The following is a 17,395-nucleotide window of genomic DNA, read 5'->3' on the forward strand; positions in this document are numbered from 1 at the left end:
CATTTAAAATTGACAATCTGTTGAGTTAGTCCATAAATCAATCACCAAATATTTATTAATTACCTGCTGTATGCTAGACATTATACCAGGTGCTAGGGATGCAAACATAGAATTAGAATAATAGTTATCTTCAAGAAATGTATGTTCTTCTGGAATAACAATTACTAGTATCAACAAATCATTCAGCAAGCATTTATTAAGTACCTACTTACTATGTGATAGGCACTAGAGACAAACCAAAAATGAAGTCATCCCTATTTAAGGTACTTCCTTTGTTAGGGAAGATAGCATGTACACAGAGAGGTTGTTTGGTAATGGGGATACAGCATTGGGCTTGGAATAAGGAAGCCCTGAATTTGAATCTTATATAAGTTATGTAATTTTCTCACAGTGAGAATCTAAGCAAGTCATCCAAACTTTTTGTACTCTAATTTCCTCACCTGTAAAATATGGACCCATATATTGCAGTGGTGTCCATAAAATATTTCTTTTTAAGCTCCTCATTGTACATCCAGCGGTTTGGTACAGATCACTAATGAAAGAACTATAAAAAGACCAAGGCAAGAATTGCATAGGCTGAAAGAGTATGAAGGGGTTAAATTAGAAGAGCTCTGAAGTCCCTTTTAGCTTTCTCTACCCTATGCCAGTCAGTAGAAGTACAAATCCAAGAAAAAAAAAAAAAAACAACAGTCCTTACCCTCCAAAGAGCTTACATTCTTCTGATGAAAAGATAACTCCGCCATTTGGGGACAGATATTGTGCTAACAAAGATTTAAGGAAGAACTATTCAGCTCTTATTTTGTTTCCATCATCCCATCAAGGAGAATCATCTTGAAATTATTAGAAAGAGAGTAGAAGGGTGAGTAGCCTATGTCCTCATTTACCTTGCATGAAAAGACAGTGAGAAAGGAGTTAGCTACTTTTATTTAACTCTACTCCCTCAGCACAGGTTAGTTACGTATCAAAGTCCTGAAAGAACCAGCTAGTCTCATTTGAAGAATTGTGGTGAATAAGAGAAGTGTCACAAGACTAGACATGGAAAAAGATTATCCCAATTTTTCTCCAAAAGAGGGAAAAGGTCTATTCTGAAAATTATAGACTAGTGAGCTAAATGTCAGTCTTTGGCAATGTTTTGTTAGATTTTATACAGAAGCTTTGTAAATACTTAATGAACCCATGTTGAAGTTCTAATGATCATGGCTTTCTTTTCTGAGAACATCATGCAAAACCAACCTCATTTTGATAGAATATCTTGATCAATAAATAAGGGGAATTCTATAAATATAGTTTAATTGTATTTCTATAAAGTATTTTATAAAGTTTCTCATAATATCCTTATAAGATTAATGCAGGTTGTAACTAGTTCAACAACTATGCCTAAAGAGTACTGATTGATGTAGTAAAGGAACTAATCAGTTCTACCCCACCATCGCCCCCAACTGTGGATTTTTAAGAGTTGGGGAGGAAGGGGACCTCAGAAATACTATTAGATAAATGTATTAAACTAGCAGAGTCTGGAGTCCACTTGCTTCCATTTTTGCCTTATTTTTCTTAGGATCTGATGAGCTCTGGCCTATTCCCTGGTCTTTTTTTTTTTTTTTTTTTTTTTTTTTTTTTTTTTACTGTGTCCAGTGATGAATATGGACTTATAAGGCCTCTATCAGGTATTATAGCCTCCCTAATTATTTATATAAATGTGACAGTCTGCTCTAAATTAACCAAACTGGTTCATGAGTACCAATCTTAAAATTTTCAGTGAACGTTTATACCTCAGAAATCCCCAGCACTATAAATCAGGGCTTAATTTATTGTATGTTAATTATTTCAGAAATCCCCAGTGCTATACATCAGGGCTTAATTTATTGTTATATGAATTGTTTAGTCTTAAGAAAGTGATGGAGAAAATGCTAATATGCAGATTAAACTTAAAAGTGTGTAAGGGATATAAATTTGTGCATATATGTTATATGTGGACTTATACATAGCATATACACATATGTATAAGTTGGGTGCTTATATATAAGCATATGTTTATGTATATATGTATATAATTTTTTACAGAGTTCACTGATAAACTATTACCAATTTACTCCCACTCTAAGCTTTAGGTCCACTAGCATAAAAACTCAAAGAAACAAAATTCACACAGATAGCTAAGCTAGAAGGGAATTCCTAGATTACTATAAATGAAATTTTAAGTAAATGAAATTTCTTGATTTCATGGCTTTGAATGAATATCATTTTCCAAACATGGTATGATCATTTATCCTGGCAAACTAGGAAAAAAAAGTTTAATTAACAAATCATGAGCAGAGAATTGCTCATTCCAAAATGTTTGGAATTATGTTTTATTCCTTAGCTAGTAATTGGTTACCTGGGCAAAAAGAATAAATGAAAAGTAGAATTGGAAACAAATCCTGCAGAAAACTTTCTCCTATGTAAGAATCATCTATTTCTATTTATTGTCAGGTTACATAGTGGCTGTAGCTCTTGCTTTTCCCATGTTGCTTTGTTTATCTTTCTTCTTCCTGCTCTGAGAAGATACTTTTGACATATGTCATCCTCCTCCTTCTTAGAGGCTGACATTCCACAGAGCAGTCTTTGCCCCAAGCTTAGAATCCTAGAATTATGGAGCTGCGAGGAATTTTAGAGATCATCTAGCAATGCTAAACCAATCTTATTTTATGGATCAAAGCTTCTTAAATAGTGGGTTGCAATCCCATATAGTGTCACGTAACCAAATGAGGGGGGTCACAAAAAATTTGTCAACCGTAAAAAGGTTTCTGAATGCAATAACTAAAAATCAATTCAAAATCAAATGTGTGATGAATCCGAGGTGTTTCTCAACTTCACTGGAACCTTGGTTCTAAACACACAACATGCTTGCACAAATGCTGTAAGAAACAACTCAGCTCCAATTTGAAACAGGGTTGAATAAAAATTTCTCAGATCAAAAGGGGTTTGAAGTGAAAAAAGTTTAAGAAACTACAGGTAATGAAATTAAGACCAAAGAATAGAAGCGAATTTACCTGAGTTCAGTTCAGTACTTTTTGGCAAAGACTTATGAAATATAAAATCCAAGCTTACCAAATTTGCAGATGATTTAAAACTGGGAGGAAGAGCCAATCCCCTGAATGAAAGAAATTAATATTTAAAACCACTTTGACAGACTAGGATATGACCTGAATGTAATGAGGTGGTATTTAGTAGGAATACATGTCAAATTCTATACTTAAGCTCACACTATCACTTCTCAAGCATAAATTGGAAGAGATCTGGCATGACATTTTCCTATGAAAAATTCAATTTTTTGGTTTTAAAAAAAAATGGTCAGAGTATAAAACATGGCTGTCCCCTTCCTTCTTCTCCTCCCCAAAAGCTAATGCATTCTTAAGCTTTAATAGCCGAAGTCTCATGACTAGACGAAGAGACTTGTTGAGTTCATTTTTCAGCTATGTTTTGATTTTGTCTCCCCATTTGGGGTTTTCTTGGCAAAGGTACTAGAGTGGTCTTCTATTTCTTTTCCTAACTCATTTTACAGTTGAGAAAACTGAAGCAAATGGGAATAAGTGATTTGCCCAAAGTCACACTGTTACTAAGGCCAACATTGAACTCAGAAACTTGGAGAGATACAAAGGTACCATGTTGATGTCTTCTATCTTCCTAGTAAAAAAAGAAGAAGATAAAGAAGGAGGAGGAGGATAAAGAGGAAGAAAAATGAAGAGGAGGGAAGAAGAAAGAGAGAAGGAGAAGGGAGGGAAAGAAGGAAGGAGTTAGTATTAATATATTGTGGAGTCAGCATAGAAAGTTAAATTGAAGGAATTTGGGGGGAATTTTATAGAAACTGAAGATAATACATTAAGGCCAGCATATGACACAGAAAAAGTTTATAAACTCAGAAATACATAAAATATATGTATAACATTGTATAATACCAATACATTTTATCTTTTAATAGTGTTAAATACCCCATAGAAGAAAAAGAAAACTTCAGACTTCTCAGAAGGGCCAAACTTTTTTTACCCAGCTCTTTCCGATCATAGTAGCACCAGGCCCTTAACCTAGCAATGTGGAAGGGATAACTGTAGTAAGTAGTGGTGGTAGTAGTGATAGTTGTAGCAGCAATAAATAATAAGAGCATTTTAGCATCTTAAAATCCAAAAAGTGCTTTGTAAATATCTCATGTTATCATCACAACAATTTTATTAGATGGGTACTATTATTATCCTCATTTTGCAGGAGAGGAAACCAGGGCTGAAAGGTTAAAGTGACTTATCTAGGGCCATTGTTTTGTCTGAGGCAGAATTTGAATTCAGGTTTTCCTGATTCTAACTCTGTTATTTCCCCATCTGGGAATATAAGAAAAATAAAACGTATTTCATGTGTAAGGGACTACATGTGCCATAATATGAAAATAGGAGATGTCATTAAAAACAAGTGGTAGATTAATTTGGCTACAACTGTTAAGTGTATAAAAGGGAACAGTCTGAAATAAGACTGGAAACATTAGCAGAAACCATGTTATTGGGATCTTAAATATTGAGGCTGAGGATTTTATACTTCCTCTTAATAGCGATAGGGAATCATGAAAGATTTTGCAGTAGGAGAATAACATGATCAGATTTGTGTTCAGTAATAGTCTGGCAGCTATATAGTGCTGAATACCAGAGTGAAGTATGAGACACAGTCCTTGACATTAAGTAACTTATATAAGACCTTCTAACCAATATAGGGGAAACTTAGCTTAGTATCTTAAACTTACAGGAAAAGAGAGCATAGAGATCATCCCAACCAACTCTACTCATTTTATAGATAAGAAAAGCTAATTGCAGAGAAGTAATGTGATTTCCTATGATGGTACAGAAAGTAAGGATTCTCCAAGGTTAGATCACAGGCCTATTACAGCAGCATTTCTCCCACTTTGAATATATATATATGAAAGTGTCTAATGGGGAATTCAATTTGGATTCTATGTTACTAACTTATCTAACCGCTGGATGTCAGCACTGTTCTATCCCAAAACTAAGTGTATTTGTTTGTTTTTGCCCTTTTTTTCTCTATGTCCTGACACGTTAAAAAGGCCAATGTCTCCCACTGCATCCCAGGCCATCTCTGGTTTCTTATGTTGTGACTTACATCCTCCAGTAACTGGAGGAGGGAATGAGGCTGATGACTTTGCACAGCTCTGCCTCACTTAAATCCAGTTCACTCCCAAACCAAGACATCACCCTCCTGATTGTCATTGGTCCTCTTGGAGAATAGCAACAATAAAGCTGGGATGAGCACCGGGAGGAGGTTTGGGAGAGGACATGATTGACCAACTATTCAAATGTAATAATGACCACTGGATACTAATCTCTTTTCCCATTTGAGATTTTACTGCTTTGGACTAAAATCACTTATGGGCCTTCCTCTGTACCACACCCACCCCTTTTTTATAAGGCAAAATTGAAGGGAAAGATTCTCAAAAAGTTTATTTTACTAAGACTCCTGCATCTGCCTCAAAAGAGAAATAAAACCTTTTGGGAAAGGCACATTGTTTTATGAGGGACACATGCAGATATATTATGCGTAGCCTAGTGCTCTTAGTTGATGAGAATGCATTTTGACAGCTGTGCTATGCTGTCTGAAATTGGGAAGCCTGCTATATTTTAGATTTGCAGAGATTGTTAGATTTGTAGCTCAGCATCCAAAACTGGCATGGCTTTATGTCAAAACTAGAGATGGTAAAAAATAGATAGTTGAGGTTGAAAGAATGTTAGTTTATATCTCATAAATGTTTTGTAATGCTCCACTTTGAAATTCAGTTTTTAAATTACTTTAAAAGTATTGTGTAAAAAAACAAAAACAAACAAAAACCCAAACCATGGCATTCTTTGTTCTTGTCTCCCTCCAAGTACAAAAATCTGAGTGTTAGATACCATGAAAATATAGGAAATTTACTTTTAAAATAAGGTAATGGCTTTAGTTAAAGAGGTGACTGTTATCCTTGTGTGATTCTGAGGGTTATTTCTTTTATGGGGAGGGGAAGTAGTGCTGGGAGGTAAGTGAACTAGATATGCATGTGTGTATATTTGTTTCAGATTCCCATAGATCAGAATATGTACAGAAGTCTGTTTTAGATGCTAGGAAATTTGCCTTTCAGAAGTAAAAGTCCTTGATGCAAGAGAGCCCAACACCTTTTTCACAGAATGCTGCATGCTCTGTTGAAAGTTCACACACAGAAAGTGGAAATTTGTCATAAATCTACAAATACAAATACACCCATATTTTTCTCACATTGCATTCTTGAGTCGGTTTCAGTAGACCTTCTTTCCCAGAGTTGACTTTGCTACAAATGATAAAGGTGGATGAGTGGGAGAAGTATTTAGTGGATGGATAATGGTATTAACTTCCTTTAGTACCACACTAAACCTTAACATTAAAGCAGATTTGTATTTCAGGATATACCAATAACATTACAAGTCTCATTTGATGGCCAATGTCTTTCAAACACCCCTTTCTTTATTTCCAAAATACTGCCAAGGATTTCACCCAAAGAAAAGAAAAGAAGAAATAAAAAGCATAATATGTTTAACTGTAACAAAGTGTTTGCTCCTACTGTCATCAGTGTCCAGCAAATCAGAATGACACATTCAGTTAGTGGAGAAAATTCTGTAGCCAAAAATTTGCTGACCCATATTTCATTCATTATGCTAAGGATTGGGTTGTCTGGTGTTAGGAGTTGGAAAATAGCTTTATCAGAATTCCCCTAAACCATCATGCATACAAACCCAGGCCTGGGGCATGAGGAAATAAAAGCCAAACAGAAAAAAAAAACAAAAACAAAAAACAACAACACAGTAGGTACAACTCATTTTAATCAACAGTCAAAAAAACTCTGGCATGAGTTTGGGAAAGAAAAATGATAATTTTACAAGCTTATTTTCTTCCTGGATAGGCTGATTGAAATCCACACCCACCTCCTTATTATTATCCTTAAAATTAAGTTGAGCTACATGGCATAATATACAAAAAACTGGACTTGAGTCAGGAAAAACATGAGTTAGAATCCTGGCTCAGAATCTTACTAGTTGCATCACCCATGATGGCATGCCATTTAAGCGCTCTCAGACTCAGTTTCCTCATGTGTATAAAGGGGATAATAATAGCATCCATTTCATAAAGTTATTGGTAAATTCAAATGAAATAATAAATGCTAAACAAATCTAAAAGAGCTATATAAATGTTAGTTATTATTATTAGACATAATAATAAGAGCTAGCTTTTAAATAGAGCCTTTTGTGTGCCTCACATTATACTAAGCTCTTTGCAAGTATTATCTCATTTGATCCTCACACAACTCTGGGAGGTAGGTGCTATAATTATTCCCATTTTACAGTTAAGAAAACTGAGGGACTTAGCCAGGATTGCATGTCATGTAAGTTTCTGAGGCTGGATTTGAACTCAGATCTACTTGGTTTCAGGCTCAGCACTTTGTTCATTATACCATCAGCTAATATTAATAGTGGTGCGGCTGATAAGGCTTTTAATCCTTTCCCTGACCAAGTTTGAGAGCCACTTAGGACCATTCAACACCAAAACAGAACCTCAGAGCTCTAAGTTTTCAGTGGTCACCTAATTCAACTAATCCTCTGGCAAGCATCCTCTCTCCATCAAACCCAACAATGACCTCCAAAAGAGGAGGAAGGCCATTATCGCTCAGACCTTTACTGGGGATTTCTACTTTGGGCTGGCGCATCTGAGCTGAAATTTGCCTCTTTTCTTCTAATATGATTTGCTTGTGGTGCTGCTCTTTGGGACTAAGTAGCTCACTGGTTGGTTGCTCTTTGAAATAAGTGAGTTTTCTTCCTTTTAGATAAAGCATTCTCAGTTTTCTTCCTTTTAGATAAAACATTCTCAGTTTTCTTCCTTTTAGATAAAACATTCTCAGTTTTTTTTCTTTTACATATAACATTTTCAGTTTTCTCAAGCACTGTAACTATAGCCCAGACTAGAGAGGCCTTTCACCATTCTGCTTGCTCTTCTTGGATTCCTCTCTTAGAGACAGTTTGACATGGTGGATAGAGAAATCAGGTCTGGAGTTGGGAAGACAAGACTTCAAGTATAGCTCAGACACTTATTAGCCATGTAATCCTGTCTGCCCAATCTCCTCATCTATAAAATGAGGGAGAAAAAAAAAATGGCAAAGCACTCCAGCATCTTTGCCAAGAAGACTTCGAATGGGGTCAGGAAGAGTCCCAAGACTGAAATGACTAAGCTCCTTCCTAATTCTGGTTACTATGTCTCTCTCTCTGATTGAATGTTGCAAAGTCTCTGTCCACTTTGAAGAGACATTCAAATGACTTTTGAAGATGTCATTCAGCTCTGATTTGAGCTGAGCAGAATAAACAAAATTGTAAGCCCTTTAGCTTATATTTGTGTGAAGTAGAGGCTTTGGGGAACTTGGCTTCCATGACTAACCCTTAATCAGGGGGCGCTAGATTGAGCCCTGAATGGAAAGGCAAGAATATGAGCAATCTACATTCTACTCATTTAAGCTTTCCCTGTGGAGCTCAAGTCAGGTATCCCTGTGCCAAGTGGGATGAAACTGCCCTACTTAGGGACTCCCAAAATAACAACTGAAGGACAAACACCAACCATCAGGTTTGAAAGATACAATAATGGACCAAAAAAGAAGCAACATTGTTGCAATTCAGTTTCTCCCAGAAAGCTATTTGGGGAGATACTTGGGAAGCTCAGATCAGGAAATTCACAGCCCTTGCTCTGTGTGGTACTTTCTCCCCCACCTCCTCCTCACCCCGGGCTTTTCTCCTTGTGTCCTTCAGTTTGCTTTTTGTATCCAAGTAACAAGACAGAGCAAAGTGAAAATTGTAAGGCAGATTTCTGGTCAACATGAGGAATGATTTTTTAACAGATAATCAATAATGAAATATCCTACTTTTAGGGCTAGTAAGTCTCTCATTAATTACTTAAACTATTCAAAGCAACTCTATCTAGTTAATGCTTGGTCCTGGAGAACAAGGACAGGTAGGTAGCTGACCCTGGAGTCAGGAATACTTCTCTTCCTGAGTTCAAATCTAGCCTCTGACACTAGATTTGTGACCATGGGAAAGTAGGGAAAGTAGGGAGATTATTGGTATGTGACATGAGAAAAGCTGAATCGTATCACAGCATGGTAGTCAAGTGTAAAAAGCCTTCATCCCCCCACTGAGGGAACATGCACATCATTGAGATCACCCATGTTTGAAATAGTCAAGAGGCCCAGGAATTTGCTATTTATGGTTTAAAGAGTCTTCAAAATTAATTGTTTTTCTATAAATAGGCACTATTTAAACTAACCTTGAGAGTCTAAACACATTAAGCCTTTAAGATTATAAAACTGGAAATTGGAAAACCTAACCCATAACTCATTTCCAAGTGAATTTGGGGAGAAAATTAATGGTGTTATTAAATGCAAGGAGGTATAGTTTATGAATAATACTAATATTTACATAATATTTTGCAATTACAAAATACTTTCACATGCATTATCTCATTTAATCCTCACAATCTTGTAAAGTAGATAATATAATTCTAAAGTTTTTTTGGTCTGGATTTTTAACTTTATTGGAGTACAGAACTTCAGTTGTATAAACATGCCTCCCCCAAACAGATAGGAAACATGTTTATAGTTGATACTTTTACAGAGCAACCTGAAACTGGTCATACAACCACAATATGTCAGAGACTTAATTTGAACCCAGATTCTCCTAATTCTACACGAGTTTGGTACTAACATGGCTTCTCCAATTCAAGTACTATTACCTTTATTTTTTACCAACTGAGGTAACCAATAAAGTTAAAGTAACATGTTCATAGTCATTAATTTTGTAAGTAAATGGTGATACCAAGACTGAAAGCTTCTCTCTTATCTACCTAACATGCTCCTTCCCACCCTCTTTAAAATGTTACATTAAGCCCTAAATTGATTTCTTTTTTTTTTTTCTGAGGCAATTGGGGTTAAGTGACTTACTTAGGGGTCACACAGCTAGCAAGTGTTAAGTGTCTGAGGTAGGATTTGAATTCAGGTCCCTCCTGACTTCAGGGATGGTGCTCTGTTCATTGCACCACCTAGCTTTTGTGATCAGAACTAGGTCATACATAACCATGGACAGACTTTGGGAGATGGTGGTGTATTGAAGGGTCTGAGTATGCTATGATCCATTCACAGAGACAGCAGATGTGTTGCTGTTTGTTTTTCATTTTCAAACCATAACATCAGGAAGATGATGGCATGACCTTTAAGACTGGGATTTAAGTGAGGCAGGGATGTGCCAAGTCACCAGCCTCACTTTCCCCTCCAGAGCCATTTGGATACAGTATCCAGATATGATCAGGATGACTGGAGATGACCGTGGGGGCAAAAGAGCCAGTAGCAGTCCAAGTACAACTCAACTCCTTCGAATTAGACAGTGAACCAGCACAAAGCACATTGTCTATTGAGGATTTATAGAAAAAACCAAGAAATTTGTGGAAAGGCTATTGAGTTTTGTTTAGGTCAATTACACCAATGACCATATAACAGATTTCTTCCAGGAAGCTTTAAGATACTATACAAAGAATGTAACGTGCTATTGTCTCCAGAAGCTGCCTATTGCTCTCTGGGAGGAGATCTGCTGTGTCAGCTCAAATCTCTCAAACAGATTCTTCTTCCTGTAGAGAGCTGACTCAATTCTGGTCTAGAGCAGAGACTCCCTATCTCTGGAGTGCTGCCCTCTTTTATCCTCCCAGAGAATGGGCGTGGGATAATGCAAGGGCTTCTGGGAAAAATTACTTCAACCAATGAACGTGCTCCTCCTAAGCATGCAAGCTCCTCCCCAGTAAAGGCTGGAACTAGAGAATTGTCAAGTATGGACTTAGCACTTAGTAAGAACCTAATATCTCATTATCTCATTAGCACTTAGTAAGAACCTAACATCTCCCCCTTTCTTTTGATTTAGAACATATGGTGGTCATGACCTTGAAACATAAATCCATCAATATGGGAGGCATTAGATTACATAAACACATAGTAACATAGTAACTTAGTAACATAATACATGCTAGAAGTATGTAACAAATAACAATCAAATAATCATAAATTGAGAATTTATAAATGTCCGTAAGTCCATTGTCATTAGTCTCATCTTGTGTTAGGAAATCCAATGATTCCTGCTGGTTTTTAAAATTCTTTAACAGTCTTTTTATTAGCCATGCTCTTTCAGTGTCAGATGTTTCTTAGATTTTCTCCTTTGTTTTGAGGTCTCTCTCTTTTTCTGTCTCTCTCTGATAGACAAGGCGAATACGACTCATTGGCACCCATATGATTCCTTCTCCATCTGAAGAAATACAAGCAAACCCTCTCTCCCAGCCAGTTAACCTATCTAATTATCTTCTATTTACCGCTTTCTAAATCTCTTCTCATCATCTGGCAATTACATTGGAGTTGTTTGTACTGGACACAGCCCTGTTGGTTTAAAAGGCCTGTATTCTCCCCAAGTGTAATCCATTTTTGCAATCTGATTGCCTTTTGCCTGACTTATCAGGTAATCCCTTTCTGCCATGTGATTGCTTTTCTGCTGGTTGATCAAATCAGAGTCCTGACCTTCTAAAGGCTCTTTGGGTGTACCATCAGCTGCCATCATGCCCCAAGTCTTTTTTGCCTGGGGCCCTGGACTTGGGCCCCTCCTCTTGTTTACCTGAATTAGTCTACACTCTGATACCCAATGGAGTCCTCTGTTGCATTTGGGACATGGGGTTTTAGGTCTTCTTTCACCCTGTCTTCTTACTCCATCTCCATTATTTACACTGAGCTCTTAGATGTCCAATTTTTCCACATTGGAAAGAAACATCAATGAATTTCTCTATAAGTCCCTTGCCAGGAGGGACCCGGTCTTTCCACGTTCATCATAGTCCGGGTGTAAAAAGCATTTGTTCCCACTGTAGCACAGCATCTTATGATCTCCTCTAAAGGAGCATCTTTGTCTAATCCCCATATAATTCTTTTGCAAATCTCATTGGCATTTTCCTTAGCCAGATGTCTGGTCATTATTTCTGTAGCTGCATTTTCTCCAATAGTTCTTTTGACAGCAGTTTGCAAACGTCCCACAAAATCTGCAAAAGGTTCATTGGGACCTTGCTCTATTTTAGTGAAAGCCTCTCCCTGATCTTTCTGTCCAGGGAGGACACCCCAAGCTTTTATTGCAGCCTTAGCAATTTGCTCATATATTGTCATGGTATAATTAATCTGTTCTGAATTCTCTCCATACTGACCTTCACTAGCTAAGTGCTCAAAAGTGAATTGTGTGTTAACTTCTATTTCCAAATTGCATCTGACTTGGATTTTACATAATTCATGAAACTCCGCAAGCCATAATAAATTTTCTCCAGATTCCAGGCATGTCCTTGCTATGGATTTCCAATCATTCAGGGTTAGGACTTCATAAGACAAACCATCTAGTAACATTTTAACATAAGCTGATGTAGCCCCATAAAGGGCACAACCTTTTTTCAAATCTTTAATTTTATTCAAATCTAAAGGTGCATATCTTCTCCTTTTTTGACCTACAGAGTCAATATCTTCAATCACAGGATATGCATGTATAAAATCACTTATATCCTGTCCTTCTCTCTTAGCTTTAACCAATGCTTTTTCTAATCTTGTCATAGGCTTAGGCTGCTTCACAGGCAATTCTGTTTGTGTTTCTGCCTCTTCCCCTCCTCCTTCTTGCTCGACCCCTAAAGGGTTAATTGAGGGCGGAGATGGGAAATGCTCCTGTTGCTCAGAATTGTACTTAAATTCATTGTTATCTGATTCATCCTTTTCACCTAGTTTAGTTGACACTTCCCCATTTTGCTCCTTCTTCTCTTCCTTTAAAATAACATTTTTAAAAGCCATTTAGATTAAATTGTAGGTATGAAGTGTATCTTTGGAAATTGAGTTTGGTCTGGAACCAAAGGGCAAAATGTCACAAGGGCAATTGTAGTGTTCACCTAATTGCTCTCCTACTAATTCCCATTCATCTGGATCCAATTCTTCTTCCAGAGAAAAACAAGGACATATGATCTTCACAGTTTTTAAAAGTTCAGTAATCTCCTCCAAAATTATAATCAATTCTTGGCTTTTCATAACCTTGATGATGCTCTCTAAACATTTTCCTTGAACAGAAGACATTTGCCCCATTTCAGTATAAGAGATTGCTAGTTTAGCCCTCAACAAGTTAAGTTCCTTATTTATCTATTAGAACTCTCATTTAATCTTTAACAAAGTTTCCTTGTTACTCATGGTTCTGGGTCAGAGAGACTGAGATCTGGAACAGAGGCTTTCCCACTAGAATCAGGACTGTGTCTCTCCCTGTTCAGGTGCCAAATTGCAATGGTCCAGTCTAGCTCCTCTGAAGGGCTCAGAATAAGTCCTTATCAGGATAAGCAGAAGTCCTTGCCCCATGTTGTGGACGCCAATTTGTAACGTGCTGTTGTCTCCAGAAGCTGCCTGTTGCTCTCTGGGAGGAGATCTGCTGTGTCAACTCAAATCTCTCAAACAGATTCTTCTTCCTGTAGAGAACTGATTCAACTCTGGCCTAGAGCAGAGACTCCCTATCTCTGGAGTGCTGCCTTCTTTTATCCTCCCAGAGAATGGGCGTGGGAGAATGCAAGGGTTTCTGGGAAAAATTACTTCAACCAATGAACTTGCTCCTCCTAAGCATGCAAGCTCCTCCCCAGTAAAGGCTGGAACTAGAGAATTGTCAAGTACCGACTTAGCACTTAGTAGGAACCTAATATTTCATTATGTCATTAGCACTTAGTAAGAATCTAACAAAAGAATGTTTAAATGTGATAATAATAAGGGAATAAAGGAAGATAATAAGAGTGAACGCTTTTTGGAGAAGGGGACAGGAGAGAAAAATATAGGTACAAGCATTCAAACTAGTGACAGACATTTGCACTATATAGAAGTCCTCATTTCAGTGCCATTTACCGTGAGGGGGAAAAACAAACTAACAAAAAAAAAAACCTGGAATGTAGATAGAGCTAATTTCTTTTTTCTATATGAACATTTAATTTTTAGCTCATATTTTTTTATGATTTCAGTCCAATCATAAACTCAAAACTACCAAACACCCCCCTTCCTCCTTCCCACTTCGTTTTTATGTTTTACCTTCCATTAAAATTTGAGGTCTTTGAGGGAAGGGAATGTCTGTTGCCTTTTTTTTGTATCCCCAGCACTTGAAACTGACACATAATAAATGCTTAATGAATATTTATTAACTGACTAGCTAACCAATCTCCTGCTGAGGTCTTTTCTAAATGAGTAGAGTGTTTTGGACCTGAATCATGGTGACATGGTTGAAAAGTCCAAGAAACAGAATTTCCGTGTAACTGATAATCAATATATTAATTAGGCTAGTGAATAGTTCATAAATTGAGGCTTTTCTCATAATCAAAGACCCTACATGGAGGTTGCTGGATGTTAAAATACTTTTAGGAAGGATGAAAATCCTTTTCATCTCTGAGAATGAAAATTAACTCTGATTGATTAATAATCAATGAAATAAGACTATTATAATGAGAGGTAAACTTTTTCTAATAAAAGATTAGGTGATGTGACTTTGATCATGTCAACACTCCCAAATCATTTCATCTCCAGCTATCTATGCAAAAGAATCTAATCTCTATCCATTACTACTGGAATTGGGCTATGTTGGAGAATTTCAATCTAGGTAAGATGATCTGAGTGTAATGAACTCTAGAGAAAGATCAAAACTATCTTTAAGATACTGGGCTTTGAATAAGAAAGAAAAAATGAGAAAATAAAACTGGTTCTTCTGGGACACTAATGCATTGTTAGTGGAGTTGTGAAATGATCCAATCATTCTGGGGAACAATCTGAAACTATGGCCAAAAGGCTATAAAGCTGTACATACCCTTTGACCCAGCAGAGCCATTACTGGGTCTATATCCCAAGGAAATCATAAAGGAGGGAAAAGGACTCATGTGTGCAAAATGTAGCAGCTCTTTTTTTTAGTAGCAAAGAATTGGAAAAAGAGTGGATGTCATCAATTGCAAAATGGCTGAACAAACTGTGATACATGAAGATAATTGAATATTATTGTTCTATAAAAAATGATCGATTAGCTAATTATAGGAAGGCCTGGAAAGATTTACATGAACTGATGCTGAGTGAAACAAGCACTACCAGGAATACATTGTACATAATAACAGCAGGAATGTGTGATGATCAACTATGAAAGGGTTGGTTCTTCTCAGCAATCCCAATAGATGTTGGACAGAAAATGCCATCTGCATCCAGAAAAAGATCTTTTAAAAAAAAAAAAAAAAAACACCAGAAAAAAGAAGTGAACTTAGCATGTAAATCAGAACATGCTAAGTTCACTTCTTTTTTCTGTTTTTTTTTTAAATCTCTCTTATGATTTTTCATTTTTGCTCTAATTCATAAAGCAATGTGTATTAAAAATAAAGTTACTACAAATAAAAAAGTTAAATAAAAATAAAACTGATTATTAATATAATTTAACAAATAATCTTCTGAATGGTTACTTATTTTGGAAAGGGAAAAATTGAGATTGTTCAGAAAGATACAGGTATGGATTTGTTCTTGTCTGTGGTGACTGAATTGTCATAGATAGGCTGTTTTTTTATGTCTTGACTTTGTCTTTCACTACTTTTTCAATAATCACAACAATACTTTTAGTGCCTTCAGGGTCGGGCACTTGATATATACTCAATAGCTACAGGCTTGTAGAATGATTTGTGCTTTGTGCTTTTAAAGCACTTTATATCATTTGATACTACAGAATTCTTTTATAATAAAAATCTTTGCTTATTTATTTCCTACTAACTACCAAGCTAATAAAATTTTCATAGACATTAGAATAATAGTGCATAGGTTTTTTATTGTAAATTCAATCCATTTGTTTTCTTTTTCTGTTTCACTTTCCTCTTTTCCATAGTATATTTTTTACTTCATAATTTCTAGTCAAGAAATCTGTTCTCCCCCCCCCCCCACTTCCCTTCTATTCCCATATCTCTCCTCTCTCTCTAGTTCCCTCTCTGTTCCCTCCTTCTTTCCCTCTGGGGAATAGATATGGGATGTTATATGAATTTTCAGAAGAGCTCACTCTTATTTCACTATTATTACTTGTACTTAATCATTTTACTTTATCACAAGAGAGCCCTCATACAGGTTGGAAATATTCTTAAACATGATTTTAATGTAAAAACAATACACATGAATAAAACTTTTTTAAAAAAAGAAAGATAATAAGACATAATGAGGGTAAACAAGCTTTCACATATTCCCAAAGATTTTTGAATGAGAAATGACTTACATATAGTAAGTTCTTAATAAAAGAATTGCTAAATGAACAGTGCAAGTGAGAGGTGATAAAGGATTGTACCAGAGAGTGGGGAAAAGGATATAAGTGGGACACATTTTGGAGAGTTAGATTTAATAGGATCTGACATCTGATTGGATGTGGTAGGTAAGGAATGATTAGGAACCAGGTTATGGATAATGATTCTGAATGCTAAGAAAGAACTAAATACATAGGAATATATTGGAAGAGAGGGTACCAAAAGCCAAAGAAAGAAAGGCTATGGAAGAATAATCAATAATGTCAAAAATAGTAGGGGGGGGTCAAGGAAGATATTTTTCTAAATAAATAATTCTATTCTGTGAGCACAGACTGAATTATTATTCACCAAGCTTTGACCATTCAAACCATGTTCCCTTCCCTTCAAAATACAATTAAAACAAGAACAAACAAATTCCCAATCCCTAGGGAAGAAGTAACTTTCTTCCATCAAACTTCAACTGTTCTCAATCTGGGATGAAGCCAGTTCAGTTTTTAACTCTTGCTTTGGGTCCCCTTCAAGCTACCACTTCAACCTACTTCATTAGAAAATTTTAAATCAAAAGTGTTTAACTCCAGTTTATCATCAAGAAGTGATTGCTATTTTTCTTTAGTTCTCGGCACTTAACTACACAGTGCCTACAAAAGAAATTTGTCTTCTTGCTGCTCAAGACTCCTATCAATATTCAAGGCAAATCTGAGTCTACATGAAACCCCTTCTGTTTGTACTTAACATTGCTAAAGATTATTTAGCCAACCTAGTAATCCGAAGAAGTTTTAAAACCTGGTTCAGGCTAACCAGTTTCCTTTCATCTTTCTGAACATTTTAGCCACATGTGAACATAGCGGAAAAGTTTTTAAAACAAAATTGCACAGTGGTTTCCTCACAGCATCTTAAACATATGCTTCATATGACTCAATACCCCTTCCCCTCCTGTTGCTTAAATTCAAAACCAAAAAAAAAAAAAAACAACAAAAAAACAAAGTAATGATTGAAATTC

General features: G+C 36.2%; 1 protein-coding gene across 2 annotated transcripts in view; it reads left to right on the top strand.

The window, feature by feature from the left end:
• GALNT7 (polypeptide N-acetylgalactosaminyltransferase 7) overlaps positions 1–17,395 on the top strand; it is a 191,699-nt gene that overhangs the window by 138,027 nt on the left and 36,277 nt on the right. The window lies entirely within an intron of this gene.

The sequence above is a fragment of the Sminthopsis crassicaudata genome, chromosome 6, assembly GCF_048593235.1.
Source record: "Sminthopsis crassicaudata isolate SCR6 chromosome 6, ASM4859323v1, whole genome shotgun sequence".
In the NCBI taxonomy this organism is placed as follows: Eukaryota; Metazoa; Chordata; class Mammalia; order Dasyuromorphia; family Dasyuridae; genus Sminthopsis; species Sminthopsis crassicaudata.